General features: G+C 44.2%; 1 protein-coding gene across 4 annotated transcripts in view; it reads right to left on the reverse strand.

The window, feature by feature from the left end:
• FAR2 (fatty acyl-CoA reductase 2) overlaps nucleotides 1-10,978 on the reverse strand; it is a 136,166-nt gene extending 125,188 nt beyond the window's left edge. Inside the window, exon 1 of one of the 4 annotated variants that reach the window (XM_051770738.1) lies at nucleotides 10,844-10,978. The gene's annotated coding sequence lies outside the window, so the exon portion shown is untranslated. Of the gene's footprint in view, nucleotides 1-9,808; nucleotides 10,212-10,388; nucleotides 10,494-10,843 lie in introns of those variants that run through there. The other 3 variants (XM_051770734.1, XM_051770735.1, XM_051770733.1) reach the window with 3 other exon arrangements.
• Between the last annotated feature and the right edge of the window lie 3,799 nt (nucleotides 10,979-14,777).

A 14,777-nucleotide genomic window follows, 5' to 3' on the forward strand; every position in this document is an offset into this window, starting at 1 on the left:
AATACCTCTATTAGTGCAAGTGGAAATTTTTTGTTTGCTAAGATTTTTGCACAGCACTGTACAGGATAAAAACCCAATCACCTATGGGACACTCGAGTGAAAAGTCTGTAAATAATTTAAAGGAAGCTACTGCTGGCAATTATGAGCACTTTAGATTAAAAGTATGCCAACACAGGATATTTTGGGCACTGTATTTTGCATGGAAAGGACACAGGGTTGCACATAGCAGATAAGAATTTCAAAGTCAGAAAGACAGACAAAAAGAGAAAAAATAAGTGCAAGGAGGTCCCCATTTTATTTTACAAATGAGTCAGCAATACTGGGTGATATTTTTACAAAGCTACATGGAGCAAAGCATCAAATGCTGCCAATGCTACTCCAAAGTGAAAATACAGACAACACACTGAAAATGGCATGTGTTTAAAGTAAAAATCCACATAAGGACTTGCATGCATCACATGAAAGAGAATCCTACTGTCTTGATTACTTCCAACTACCGGATGTAATAAATTTAGCGTACTCTTCTCACCCACGGGACAAGGTACAAGTTTCCTGCTATGTATCTAGGAGTGCCATGAGACCTACTTCTATAATTCCACTTCTTATTTAAGGGCTCACAGTCACAATGACATTAGTCACACTCGGTGTAGGTGTATGAGGAAAATAAGAGAATTACTCTCTTTGAAGGAGCCCTGTCATTTAATGAAAGATTTACTTTTACAGTATTGTGACTGCTTTACCATTTCGAACACGTGAATCTCAGAGCAGAGATGAGTTCTCAGGAAGGGCTCCAGATCACCTTACTTCATCTCCCAGAACAAGAATTACCTAGGCTGCCATGGAAATTAAATGTTAGTGACAAGCAGAGGACTTGGTTTTTGACAAATGCAGATTATGTCACTTCAGAACACAAGAACTTCCTCATCTTCAAGGACACAATCTTTGGTGAGCAAAGGAAACTCTGGCATTGCATACTATTTTTTCATTTTTCAACATGACTATCCAACTTTTAAGGTGAAATACCAATAGCTAGACGTGTCAGCCCATAACCTTTAAGACTGGAAGTTGAAAATCATATTTAACTTCAAGAGCAATGCAGAGGCAATCACAAAGTAACCAACTTATCCTCCTATGTATATCACCATCCTGGTGTGGGGACAATCTGGCCTTCCAGAAAAAAATGACAAAAATATGTTCACTATTAATGCAACTTCAGCCTGTTGATGATTCACCAGTAGAAAGGTGGCTGTTGAAACTCAACCACTTATGACTCGAAAATCAACGCTGCAGTAAATGCAGCATTAACAGGCAAATGTTTCCAGGAGGAACCTGAAAATTAAGACACACACACACACCCCAGTGGTGTAGTGTGAACAGCTAATGCACTTGTATGCTGTGATTGACCTGCTGTCAGACCACAGTTTAGTTCTGTTTATGTGGTTGGTTCAACAGTACCATTCTGCTGGCACAGTCCAGAGACCTCATCTTTAAACATGAGTTTTCATCACACCATTTTGGAAGCACACAGTTCCACCTCCTCCCCGATACACTTGCTGGAAATTCTTTGTGGGCAAGTTTGTCAGTGGTAAGCAATACCTAGTCAGTCTTTGGAAAACCCTTAGTTAGTCAAAGCAATAAACAGGCTTTCCAAGGGTGGAAAACTCAGAAAAACTCATCGCAGAAAAACAACCACCAGCATCTCAGCTGTGGATGGTCCAATACAACATCCAGCAAAAAAAAAAAGCTGGACCACACCACTTGATGCCCCACGCATGGAGCATTCCAGTACCAGGAACCGAAAATTGCCTCTCCACAAATCATCTCAGCTGGACCCTGCAGTGAACAGCAGTGTGCAGGATGTAAGACAGGTGCCTGTAAAACTCTCATTTTAGCGTAAATACAGACAGCTTTAGAACATGGTGGAGACGGGCTGAATTCTTTTCTGAGCCACAGGGATTAATACACAGCCAGCAGTTTGCCTGATGCTACACAGGCAATGAAGGGTCAGGGATAGGCCAAATCGAAGGTGATACATATCAGGCACAAAATGAGTCTTTGTGGACACAGCCTGAGCTCTCTCAGCTTAGCAGAACTAGGCAAAAGAACAACACAAAATGCCTGAGAGAGGACACCGAGATTAGTAAATAGGGGAAATGAAAAAATTAACTGAGAAACGCATCGAGACCCAGCACTTCCCATCAAATCAATATATTGTTTAGGATGTCCTGAAACCTTGAATTCAAGTACAGCAGAAACCCAGCGGTTGCTTTGAGGACGCACGGGGCAAAGCAGCAGTCACGGAACATAAATCCAAGAATGAAGAAAAATTAAAACTACTACGACAAAAGTTACTGGTTATTTGCAGAACCACCAAGGTTTTCCACTGAGTTGGCAGGTTTGACTACTGTATCCAGGTGCAAGATTTGATGGTTGTTTTGCTCTATGCAACAAAGCATGGCATAAACACCCTGGTACTGCTGGGCTCCTTGCCCTCTCTTCTCTGCAAGTGTCATCAATTTTATTTCAGATGCAAAGAAAGACACAAAAAAGTGCAGAGAGATCACTGACAGTCTGTTCCATACTAAGAGTGTATTAGCTTAGTTTGCTTTGGAGTATGTAGTGAAGAGAGCAGCAATGAGGGCTTGAAGGAGGTCACTGGTAGAAGACAGTGTCATTCAACATCTGTAACATCTTGACCTGGGATTTCATTTCTTCCTGCAGAAGGGCTCCATGGGGAAGTACAAGCAGAACCACATCAAAGCAATAATGTACATTACTGGAGAAAGGATCACAGGGCACGTAAAGAGCTAGGCTGAGAAGTTCCAGTTGCAGCCACAGGAATAAAGTGGAATCTACTGCACACAATGTTGGACTACACAGCTATCAGAGCTCTGAGTCTGCATAAACAGATCGTCTGTCAGAAAAGCAAGCAGATTGTTTCTTTGCAGTCTGCAGGATCAGAAGTAAAGCAGGGAGGTTGGATCGAGGGTTAACTAAGGGTATAATTCTGTCTGTCACGTTCAATTTAGAAATATGAATACATGAGAGTTTGGGTGTCTCATTAATGGCCTGAGGACCAACACTCTCAGTCTCTTCAAAAATTTTTTTGCCCAACAAAGGAGTTGGGTCCTTTACAGCCATGACATTTAATTCAATAGCCAAAGGAAATCTAGAAGTAGTACTGGACTGTGACATTCCCCTTGAGTTAAAGCTAGAAGCAATGAATAAACTGATGTCAGTGTATGCAGTAGTTTTGCTAAGGGTTCATTCTGTAACAACATTTCACTCTCAAAATCACCCTTAAAATTAGGTTTAAACAGAATCATGCCATCCAGCTGATAACAAAAATAAGAGAGCACTGTGAGCAGGGACTACATCAAAAAGTGTTGGGCAGCCAAGTCCTTTTATTTCTCTCTCCTCACCTCTCCCTCACAACAGAGCACTTCTGAAATTCCCCCATTATATGCCCCTAACTCAAGTAGGGACCTATTCATTTTTATGCTTACAGAGCAAGATTTTTAATACTAATGCCCAAAAAGACCGTGTGTTTGTGAATAAGCAATGACAGGTGGCAAAAGCAGATGGTTTTAAAAAGATTTGTGGCAGTCCCTGGCTCCACCATCCTGCCAGCTCTGCAGGATACTGGCAGAAGGAGTGGTTCCTTTCCTCTTCCTTCCTTGCCTCACTCCAGAAAATCAGCAGTCTATCTCGCTGGTTGCCACAAAGGCAGGAAAGGATGGGCAAAGCTCACTTGCTCATGTTCTCCATCCCACATCCAAACTGCTTTTGCCTCTCTGCAGAAGCCCAGCTGAAGGTAACCCATTAATCCAGGATAACCAGCCAGGTAGAGCCACAAACCCACCTCTGTGTTTGCTGGTCCCAGCCAGGACCACAGTGGGCAGAGCTCCTGGTTTTGGCAGTCATTCACCACAGATCACAACTCCTTTGCTTCTGGGAGTTGCTTCTGACCACGCCAAAGGACAGGACCTAAGTGAGCACCACCGAACATTCCGGTGTTGAACCACAGCACAAACACCTGCCCTCCAGCACAGACCTCACTGAAAGCACCAGCTCAGGTTTCTGAAGGCCTTGGTGATGAAGGAGGCATCTCAGATGCTCCAAGTTTAGCTCCTGCATAGCTAAACTTTGACAAATGGTGAATAACCTTACATATCATTACTCATACTGCACTGGGGAGCAAAGCTCAGAGAAACACAATTATTCACATTACATCTCAAAACACAGAAAGCAGGTAAAAAAAATAAATTATTCATATGTCAGCAAGAGCAGCCACAGAAAAATATATTTCCAAATGAGTGTTGTGTGTTTGGCCAAAGCAGCGCTGATTGCTACAGCTACAACTCCTCCAAGTTATTGCTACTTGTGCTTACCGAGCAAGGACCCCCTACTAATGAGAAAACAGCATTAGCTCCAGTCATCTGTAACTCTCCTCTGAGCTGTCACAGCACACCTATAAAGATGACTCAGGCCCTTTCACTTACCACCAATGAAGCATTACATGGTGCCACCTCTGGCTGCTACCGAATTCACCTGTAACACCTTAACCATTGTTAACTCCACAGTACATCCATTTCAAAGAACCTTTTGGAACCCTGCCGTGCTCTGTTAATAGCCACACATTTTGTGCATAAATTAAGACTCTCTTTTAGGATTTACTAGGGGGTAGTGTAGGAATTAAACTCCTGAAAGGGGCTGGTACTTTTTTTATATAGCATCTCTGCTTTCCAGATTTCCCTCTAAAACAGGTGTGGTTGACTCAGTGTCAACATAACACTTATTCTTGTTTTCCATTTCTTTAAACTGCATAGCTTTGTAAGAACCTTTTCCTTATTGTTCATCTATAGCCTTGTTGACAAAATTGAAGTCAATTTAGATTTTCATCATTCCCCTCACAGCATTAAAGCAGTTTCTGAAAAAATATTCTAGAGAGCATTGTGACACCACAGTGTAATTATATTCAGCGTTCCCTGAACAAGAAAAGGCCCTCCTGAACCATCTACAACAAAATAAATTGCCATTCTTTACATGAAATCAGTGAACCTTCCTTTCCTTTAAACAATGAGGTTTAGGGTTGCTCTCAGAAAAGGAAAACCAAAACCAACCAACCAAACAAAAAGGCACTGTCAGTCCAGCTGGTTCCAATCTTATACAGCATTGCAGAAACATCAGTAAAATAAGAGTCTGCTGCAAAGATAAATACAGCCATTAAAACCTAGAATAAAAAACTTACAGTTATTTCCAGAGAACACCTGTTGGTAAAATTGCTTTTCACCTTTGGACACAATAAAACATCGATCTGGGCTTGGATAAGGCCGGGGTAAAAGACAGGTAACAATTAAATTGTTAGCATACAGGTTTGTGACCAGTCCTCCCATTCTCAAAGTCATTAACCAGTAATTAAATTTTATATTTGTGTCGTTCCCACAGGACAATCTCCTGCTTTTCAGAGCAGATATGGATGAAGGATACTGGTACAAGGGGTTAAAAGTTAAATAAAGTATGAGGAAAACCTATTATATGAATCTCTTACGGGCACAGCTGCTCCACAATTACTTTCAGGAAGGAGAAAACTTTGAGATCAAACACGACAGTATATTTTTGGGGAACGAGGTATCTTTTTCTGAGAGCATGGGTGGAAGAACTGAGCCCCTTGTAATTTCCTGTCACTTGAAACTGCCCAAGCCCAGGTACAAAGAGAAACACACAGACAAGCAACTCCTAAGCTAATATAAGCTTAGAACCGAACACAATTACAGTGAATTACAGGTATATTTTCCAAACCTTCAATATGCCTTATGCTTGAACAAAAATTAGTGTAGCCAGAGATTTGAGGGAGAAAGGCTTTCCAGTTTTCAATAATTACCAACGGAACATTAATTACATGCCTACACATAAGATCCTACTAGTGACTGTTTCACTGTGTAAAGACCTAGTTAGCTGTAATTTTAACACTGTATATCACCCAAAGACAACTCCATTTTCTAAAGTAAGCCTGAAAGTGCTGTGAAAAAAAAATAAAAAAACCCAAAAAACAAACAAACAAACAAAACTACAAAAAACACCACAGACAAAATATCTACTTCAGATGGTGTTAAAAAAAATGGGAATTATAGGCTTACCATTCAAAAAATCGAACAGAAAAAAAAAATGCAATAAAAGACAAAACATCCTCTGCAGCATACTCTTTATGTTCTTCAAGTTTCCTCTTTGGCTCAGCCCACCAGACCCTTGAGGGTACGTCTGCACGGGTGACTGGACACAGGCAGGCACCGCTCCTCACCCTCCAGACTGCCCAGACAGAAGCCAAACTAAATCTGGGAGCTGTGCAGAAGTGTTAGCACAGCACCAAGCGGGCTCCTTAGGCTGCAGGTCCGTCGCTGGTTTAATCTGGTCCCAGCGGGGCTCCCACCCAGCGCGAGGAGGATCCCCCCGCTCTTCCCCCAGCACAGGTCTCTGCTGACTCCTCGGCGTTTTAGTCATGCCTTGAGTCAGACCCAGGAACTCATCCAACTGAAAACCAGGCCAAGAGCAACAACAAGAGCAGATTTGCATTTGGCCAGGAGTGACAGTACCAGCACAAGCGGGAGGTCGGGAATGCGTAGCCAGAGGTGAGGCAGGAAGGCAGGATGACCCTTTGGCAGGAGCCCACGTTTGTGGCAAATTAAAACCATCGCCGGGCCTCACCCCTTGCCCTGCAGACAGGCAAGATCTGGCTGTCTCCAGCCCAGCTTCACATGGACGCAGGTGAAGAGCTCACCAACAGGGAATACTTTCGTGTAATAGTTGCTTGAGCCAGGGAAGTGAACATCCTTGAGATTATCCTTATTTCTAGGTACATCTGGTGATGCCTAACTCTTTCTATGACCTACAGCCGGTAGTTTAGATAATCTCATTGGACAGCATTGCAATATTGAAACTTTCATTTCTTCAGTGTCCTTTGTGGACCAAGGAAAATTAGAGACTAAGAATGCTATATTTTTTCACAGTAACAACAGAGTAGTAATGCAACAATAGGACAGTGCTAACTTACCCCCTGCAGCTATTGTTCCCAAAATTTTCCTACAAACGCAGAAAAACAAAGCAACATAATAAGATAAGCAATAGCATCCAGATGAGTCAAGCACTTGTCAGTAGAGTGTCCTCAACTCCCCTGAGTTACTCTTCACTACCCTTTGGTTTCTAAGAACTACTCAGATTGTGGTATCATACACACACACAAATAATTAAAAAAAGAGGACCTTTCTTCCCTTGTCAATTTCAAAACATTTATTTTTTTCTCCTTCCCTATGCCCTTGTTCACATGATCTGTCCCTTGTATAGGTCAAAATTATTTTCTATTGGGGAAAAAAAAAATTGCAAACTGATTAGAATTAGGAGCTTCCTATCTGAAATGTGTAGAAAAAAAATATTTTTTTTTAAATGACACTAACAATGCAGTTTGCTCCTTTGGAGCAAGGATCTACGCTCTGCCATGGGATTTGAAATCATCAGTATCCAATGATTTCTGATTTGTGTTCCTCTACTGTACCATGCAGACCACACGACAGCTTCTGTGCCCTTGGACATATTACCAATAGTCCCTGTCACAGTCCTTCTGCCCTGTCAGTATCCACACTCTCCCAGTACCCCCACACCTTCCCAACCTCCCCCACCCACCCATCCACCCCCTCCCAAAATCCAGGTCTGTCAAATCTGAACTGACTTTGGGGAAGGCACAGGAAAATTATCAGTCAAATCTGCCTCCCATAACAGAGCCACAAACTTCGTGCCTCTGCTAACAGGCCACTTCCTATTACTTTTCCAGCATTTGATCTCTAGATTCTTTTTTTTTCCCCAGCTGACACACTAGGAGCTTTATCTACTCAGGCTTTTCATACATGGTCTTCAAGGTATTTTAAAACTGTACTTCCCCCCCACCACTAATTTAAACAAGCTTTAATAGGGATTAGACTTGAAACCTGAATTGGCAGAACTGAGGAATTTGCAGCTTTGTGACAGTCTCAGATGCATCCTCGAACATCCTCTAAATATAGTATAAGGCTGGCCTAAATCTGCTATTGCTTCATGTTTAATTCAGATACCTTTGAGTGAATGCATCTCTACCCCCTACAACTTTTATTCTCATCACCTATGTATTGAAATTTACCATTACTTTAACTTAGACAAACACCACAAAGCATGGAGAAAATGTTTTAAAACACTATACTTATGTAAAAACAAGTTATCAGGAGAACACAATAGATCTGCAGATTAAAGCACTACATTGCAACAGGGATTTCACAACTTCACTAAGGCAACTATCAGTGCAATATTTAAACTATGTAGTTTCTTTGAAAAGAAGACGAGTACATCAGTAATGGACAGAACTTCCACTTTTCTAGTCAAGAACATTACAGGTAAGCAGGAAATGATGCTTTTGATACAGCAGTGCAAATCAATACAAACTCCAGTAGCAGATCTCTGAACTGCCACCAGCTTCTTATCAAGTGGAGAGGAAGGTTCCCAGAACACAAGCACATGTAGAAAGTTACACTCTAAACTAACTGCCAAAGCAATGTCAGCTTTGGTATTGAAAGCTTCTGAAAGGCCATGCATTTTGTTACATTCTTGGGATCATCTAATATTTCAGCTTCACACTTATTCTAATACAAACTCAAGAAAAACAGGATGAGGGCTGATATGGATTTTAGAACACATTTTTCTAGGCTAATAATGACCTTCAGAGATACCAGAATCTCAGTCTAAATAAAGATGCAAAACTAGCCCTTTCACTGAATTTATTGTACAAACTGTGTACTTCTGGGTGAATCAACTCCCATTTAGTTTTAGTGCTTCCCGCTGCAAGATAATGGCCTGTCACTACTTATTTCTCTACTTAGTTATGCCCTTAAAAGGCTTTGAGGCAAACACCTAAAAGCGAATTGTTCCGAATAACAACATTACTGCAAAGGGCTGTATAAGACAAGACAAGGTCACGTGTCTCTAGTTTCCAGAGAACCCAGGATATCCTCAAAGGATCCTGTAACAAAATTCGGGATAGATCTCAGTGATGGACAGCAGGGGCCATCCAGTCATTTCCCAACCAAGAGACATAGCAAGGAGCCCTCCTCATACCATTAAAACTATTGCTGTCTGATACTACACTTCTTAAAAAAAAAAAAAAATCAAAAAAAGAAAAAACGTATGGGCCTAATAGCAGGAAAACAAAAAGGCAAGCCTCCCCTAAAATTACATCTTCCTTTGATTTATTTTTTTAAACAGCACAGCACTGAAGATTTACCCCCTCCCCGGAGCAAACCCTGCTGCGGGCAGGGCGGGAGCCGCTCACCACATCCTGCCCTCACTCACACGGTCGCGCCCCGGCTCCAACCCCCCCGAATGAAACCTGAAGCTGTCCCCGGGGGCACCGCACAGAGCCCACCCTGGTCCTTCCCGGCGCCCCGGGCCGCGGTACCTGCCCAGCCCAGCCAAGCCTAGCCCAGCAAAGCCCAGCCCAGCCCAGCCATCCTCCCTCTACGCCGTCGCCTCTTCCTCTCCCCAACACCACCTTTTTAGGTGCTTTTTGGACGGTGGTTTTTATTTTATTTTATTTTCGCTTCCCTCCGGTGTGCCCCAGCGGGTGGCTGTTACCTTCAGTGACCGCTTTTCCGAACCAATTCCCGTTTCCAAACCACTGCCCCTCGCCTCGCCCCCCCCCAGCCCCAGCACGCAAGCAACTCCCGGCAAAGAAGAGGAGGAGGAGGAAAAGAGAAAGAGAACGAACGAAAGAAAAAAATAAAATAATTACCAAACCTCTCTCCTCGTTCTCCGGGTCTGACACTGTGTATCCGGCCGGGGGAGGGAGGCGGGGAGCCGCAGCGCCTGCCCCGCTGCTCCGAGCCCGCACCCGGGGGAGGGTGAACCCGCAGCCTGGGGAGGATGAGCTCGGAGCCGGGGGAGGATGAGCTCGGAGCCGGGGGAGGATGAGCTCGGAGCCGGGGGAGGATGAGCTCGGAGCCGGGGGAGGATGCGCTCCCGCCCGCCCGGCGGTGCGGACCGGGTCTGGCCGGCTCAGCGCCGCGGGCTCTGCGGCGGGAGCCGCTGGGAACAACGAGGACCCCCGGGGCGAGGGACTGGGGCCATCCCCGGCAGGATTCGGTCCCGAGTGTCTCCGTCCCCTCTCCCCCGGCTCAGGTCGCCCCTTCCTCCCCGGCCCCCGCCGGTACCGCCCGCCAGCCGCTCGGCCGCCCCGGCCGCTCCCCGCGGTGGCGGTGCCGCAGGGTGTGCGGGCGCGCCGCGGCAGCCCCCGCGGGAGCCAGCAGGCGAGAGGAGGCTCCCCCTCTCTCCCTTTTCCCCTTCCTCCCTCCCGGAGTGACTCCGCTCCTTACCGGGCTGCCGGGGCTCCTGTGCCGTGTCCGGGCTGCCCGGGGCGCTGGGGCCGGAGCGAGCGGCGGCGGTTCCTCAGCGCCTCCCCGAGCCCCTTCCCTGCCCTCGCCCGCCCCCGCTCCGCCTGCGCCGGCGTGAGCGCCGGCCGGGAATGCGGGAAGCGCGGCCGGGCTGGGCTGGAGCCCCCGCACGCGCCCAGGAGAAGGCCAGGGGAGGCGTGGGAGGGGGGGACCGAAAGCTCCCAAATCCATGACGGAGGGGCAGGGCGAGTGGTCCCTCGGGTGTCCTCCAAGGTTGTTGCACCTCCTGGTCTCCTCAGCAGAATTTACCGCTGTGATTAAAATGTTCAGGGAGAATGCTGTACCCAGAAACGGAGTTACAGGATCGGCATATTAAGTTAATTACGCAATTTGTCTTAGGAGCATTAGGAAGAACCCGAGATATGCAGCATACCTACCTTTCCCAAAAATAATAATTTTCCCACTCCAGCGATAGAAGATAGGCCCTTTAGTAAGATCTTTTCAACCAGAAAATCAGCAAGATGTGACCCTTTTATATCCCCTTATTACAGTATGTACAGTATGTACTGTATGTACAGGCATTAATTAATTTTACAAGGTTGTGTTTATTTCGTTACTGCATTATTGTCTTCAGTTTATTAGTGCTGGAAAAAAGCCAGCCCCAGAGAGGTTGGGTAAGATACCCCCTGATGACTGAATCGGTATCGTAGCTGTCAGCAGAACACCCCACACCAAGGGATTAGGTACTACACCCACAACTGCAGTTCTCCCACCTCTAGCTCCTTTCTTACAGGCTACATGTGCCTGCCATTCCCACACAAGACCTCCCTGCCCCTGTTTGCACACCTGGGCACGAGCAGTTAAAGGCTAAGTCTAGACGGAGTCTCTAAAGCCTTCCCATTTTGACCTCATTCTGCCTGGTGTCCTTTCAGTACATGTGCCACTACCCTTGATGTGACACAGGGCGTAGGGCTCTAAGACCAAGGTGGACCATAAGAGTCCAAATTGCCCAGGACACAAGATTTATGTTGACCACTCGCCATGTTACACCTACGTAGTTGGAGGAGGGTTGTGCAGAGGTGTTCAGGGAATTCATCCCACACAAAGGGGTGGGATGTAGCACCTCGATGTCATAATTTGTGTAGATGGAAGAAAAGCTGCTGCCTTCTCAAATAACCAGGTGCTGTTGCAATGGATTGGAGCCCTCAACAGGAGAGTGGAAGCTCTGGTTTCAATTTCATTTTTGATTTTACGAGGAAAAGCAACCTAAAACTTGTTTAATTGTTGGACTTGATGATCTTAAGGTCCTTTCCAACCTAAATGATTCTATGATTTTAGCGAAAGAGTTTTGGATTCATTTGCAGGGAAAGAAATCACAGGAAGTGGCTCTGTGCAAGGAGGTCCCAATTTTTTGCAGTGTGACTGACGCTTGCGGGGGTAATTCAGAGTAAACAGCATTTTGGTTGCCTTTTTCTCAGGCATATTCTTTAATATAAGGCCTCAACTGGCCAGGTCTTGACTGGCCAGGCCTCTGTCTAAGCTGAAAAGTCCTACCTGAAATGCCAGCTGAATGCTTGACACCAAAATGAGAAACAAGTAGACAAAGAAGTGAATTTATAGAATAGTCAGTGAGGGGTTGCTTTGTTCAAAGACCATGATCTTGCAGGTTGAGAGACAACCTGAGGGAAAGTTTTTGGGAAGCACAGAATGAGAGAGAACTATTGCTAGCATTATCTTTCAGGACACTGAATAGAGAGCTTGATAAGCATGAGTTCTTGCAGAAACTCTTTCATGAGACATTGTATGGGAGACAAAATATATTTGAATCTGCAAATTTACAGGAATTCCATTGTGAAGTTTCAAAAAAGCAGACAGGCTTGAAGAACAGTTCCCAACTAAGAATCAATTAGGACACTAGTAGCATGTCAGAGACAGTTTATGACAGCTTCCCAGAAGTCTCTAGAAAAAAATGTTGAGGTGATAATTTGATTAAGGAGATGAAGAAATAAGAAGGGATCATTATAACAGTGCCAACCTGAGAAGGGTGCCCTTTGAACCCAGGAGGTGATGGTAGCAGTGTAGTTCTCACATGTGTCAAGGGATGGGGCAAACCTAGAGGCTTCAGCTCGAGAAGCAATGATAATCTATCCAAAGTCTTGTGGGAGCGTATAGGAAACAAGTGTTACATGCTTTTTTTGGGGTAAGATGGACAAGGATGAACTGCATGAGAAGAGTACAGACTCAAAACCTGCAGTTTCCTCTGAAGAGGACTGCAAGTACTATTATGCACTGAGAAACATGCTATAGGTTCTCAAAACTCACTCTTGAGCATCTTTTTTTGTTGTTGTTTTTATTTCATTTAATTAAAAGATAAGCTTTCTTTGGCTCCTATCCAGATGTCAGTGTTCCTCTGAATTCTTGCCAATGTGAGCAATTCAATATTTGTGAGGTACCCGAGCAAAGCAATCATTTTTCCATTAAGCATCCAGAGGAGAAACAAAATATAACAGAAGGCATGCAAAAGTAATTAACCTTGGGTTTCCCCCCAGAAATTTCTACCTATAGCTTTAAAAAGTAGCAGCTTGACCTATGATATTTGTGTTGCTTCGAGGCTGATGTTGCTCTGTTACTGCTGCAATACAGAAAGCAAACTTGTGAGAGGAGCTGATTTTAGGTAATATAAAATCCTACACTTACCTTTCACTTGTGTTTTGATAATATACTGCTTGTTCAGATTAAGGTTCTGAACCACAGGTAGCAGGATCCCCTGCTATAAAACAGAGTGCAGAGCAGCACAGAGATATTCTAGCTGTCATGAACAACCTAACTCTGGGTAGAGTCCTATGGGAATAAAGAAAAAATAATAAAAATCAAATGCAATAACTATTAAATTTATTCTTAGCCCTGTGAGATGATGCCAGAAAGTCATGTCTCTTTTAAAATATTTTTTACCAGCCACTCACTCCTACTTATGGCTGCCCAGCTTCAATGATCTGAGGGATTGAGTCGAAATTCCTTTTAATTAAGGCTTATTTGGCAACAAAATCTTAAATGAACACCTGTTATCTCTATGACTCCCAGTACACATTTCTTATATATCTGATTTAGCAAGTCAGGTTGCCCTCCAACCTTTTCACCAGTATGGTTGTTACTCTGGATTTGGAAAGGGTTTGTCTTCTGCAATTTTTATGAGCCCCACAATTAGTACATGTCCAGTGTGCACATCCCATCAGTTCTTAGAGTGCTGTTAATACCATTTTATTAGGTCAGACTAAAATTCTGGTTAATGGAGTAACAGACATTTGAAAAATCATAAAGCAGTCAAACTCCAAACAATATTAATTGCCAGAGATTGCAGTCATATTTAAAAAAATAATTTTGCTACTGATATTTATCTGTCTTTTATTTTCCTTTTGAGAAGGAGGGAACTAATTAAGTATTGTTGCATTTATTTTCATAATACAAGGAACCCACATTTTGCAGTTCCACTTTTTTCCAATAATTTGTTAGCCTTCAGCCAAGGTACTGGTGAAAATTAGAGACTCTGAGAAGAAAATTAAAAGTAAGCCTGTGTCCAGTTTTGGGCCCCTCACTACCAGAAAGACATTAAGGGGCTGGAGCAAGTCCAGGGAAGGGCAAAGGAGCTGGGGAGGGGTCTGGAACACAAATCCTGTGAGGAGCAGCTGAGGGATCTGGGGATGTTTAGCCTGGAGAAAAGGAGGCTCGGGGGGACCTTCTTGCTCTCTACAACTATCTGGAAGGAGGTTGTAGCCAGGTGGGGATCGGGCTCTCCTCTCAGGTAACAAGTGGCAGGACAAGAAGAAATGGCCTCAAGCTGTGCCCGGGGAGGTTCAGGTTGGACATCAGGAGGAATTTCTTCACTGAAAGGGTGGTCAGGCATTGGAGGGGGCTGCCCAAGGAGGAGGTGGAGTCACCATCCCTGGAAGTGGTAAAAAACATGTAGTTGTACTTGGAGATGTGGTTTAGTGGTAGACTTGGCAGTGCTGGGTTAAGGGTTGGACTTGATGATCTTAAAGGTCCTTTCCAATGAAAATGATTCCATAATTCTGTGATTTGAAATCAGCTGCTGCTTTTTTGCCAATTGGGTGTGAGCACTGAATACTGAAAAACCAGCAGTGAATTGTCACAGTGCTGCAAATAATGAATTAAATACCTCATGTTTTCAGGTCAAATTAGGCCAAAAAAAATAATGCTCTTTGCATGTCTGAAGTGCCTCACATCTCAAAATGCCAAGCCACTTTGAATTAAGTGATTGATGCCAGACAGAAATAGGCTCCTTGTCACATGAGCCTTAATCCTGCTTTTTTAACCATAGACCTTACAATGTTTGAGCTGTAGTCTTTCAGCTTT

Source organism: Manacus candei, unplaced genomic scaffold (assembly GCF_025592945.1).
Source record: "Manacus candei isolate 608988 ecotype Guabito, Panama unplaced genomic scaffold, ASM2559294v1 h1tg000124l, whole genome shotgun sequence".
Lineage (NCBI taxonomy): Eukaryota > Metazoa > Chordata > Aves > Passeriformes > Pipridae > Manacus > Manacus candei.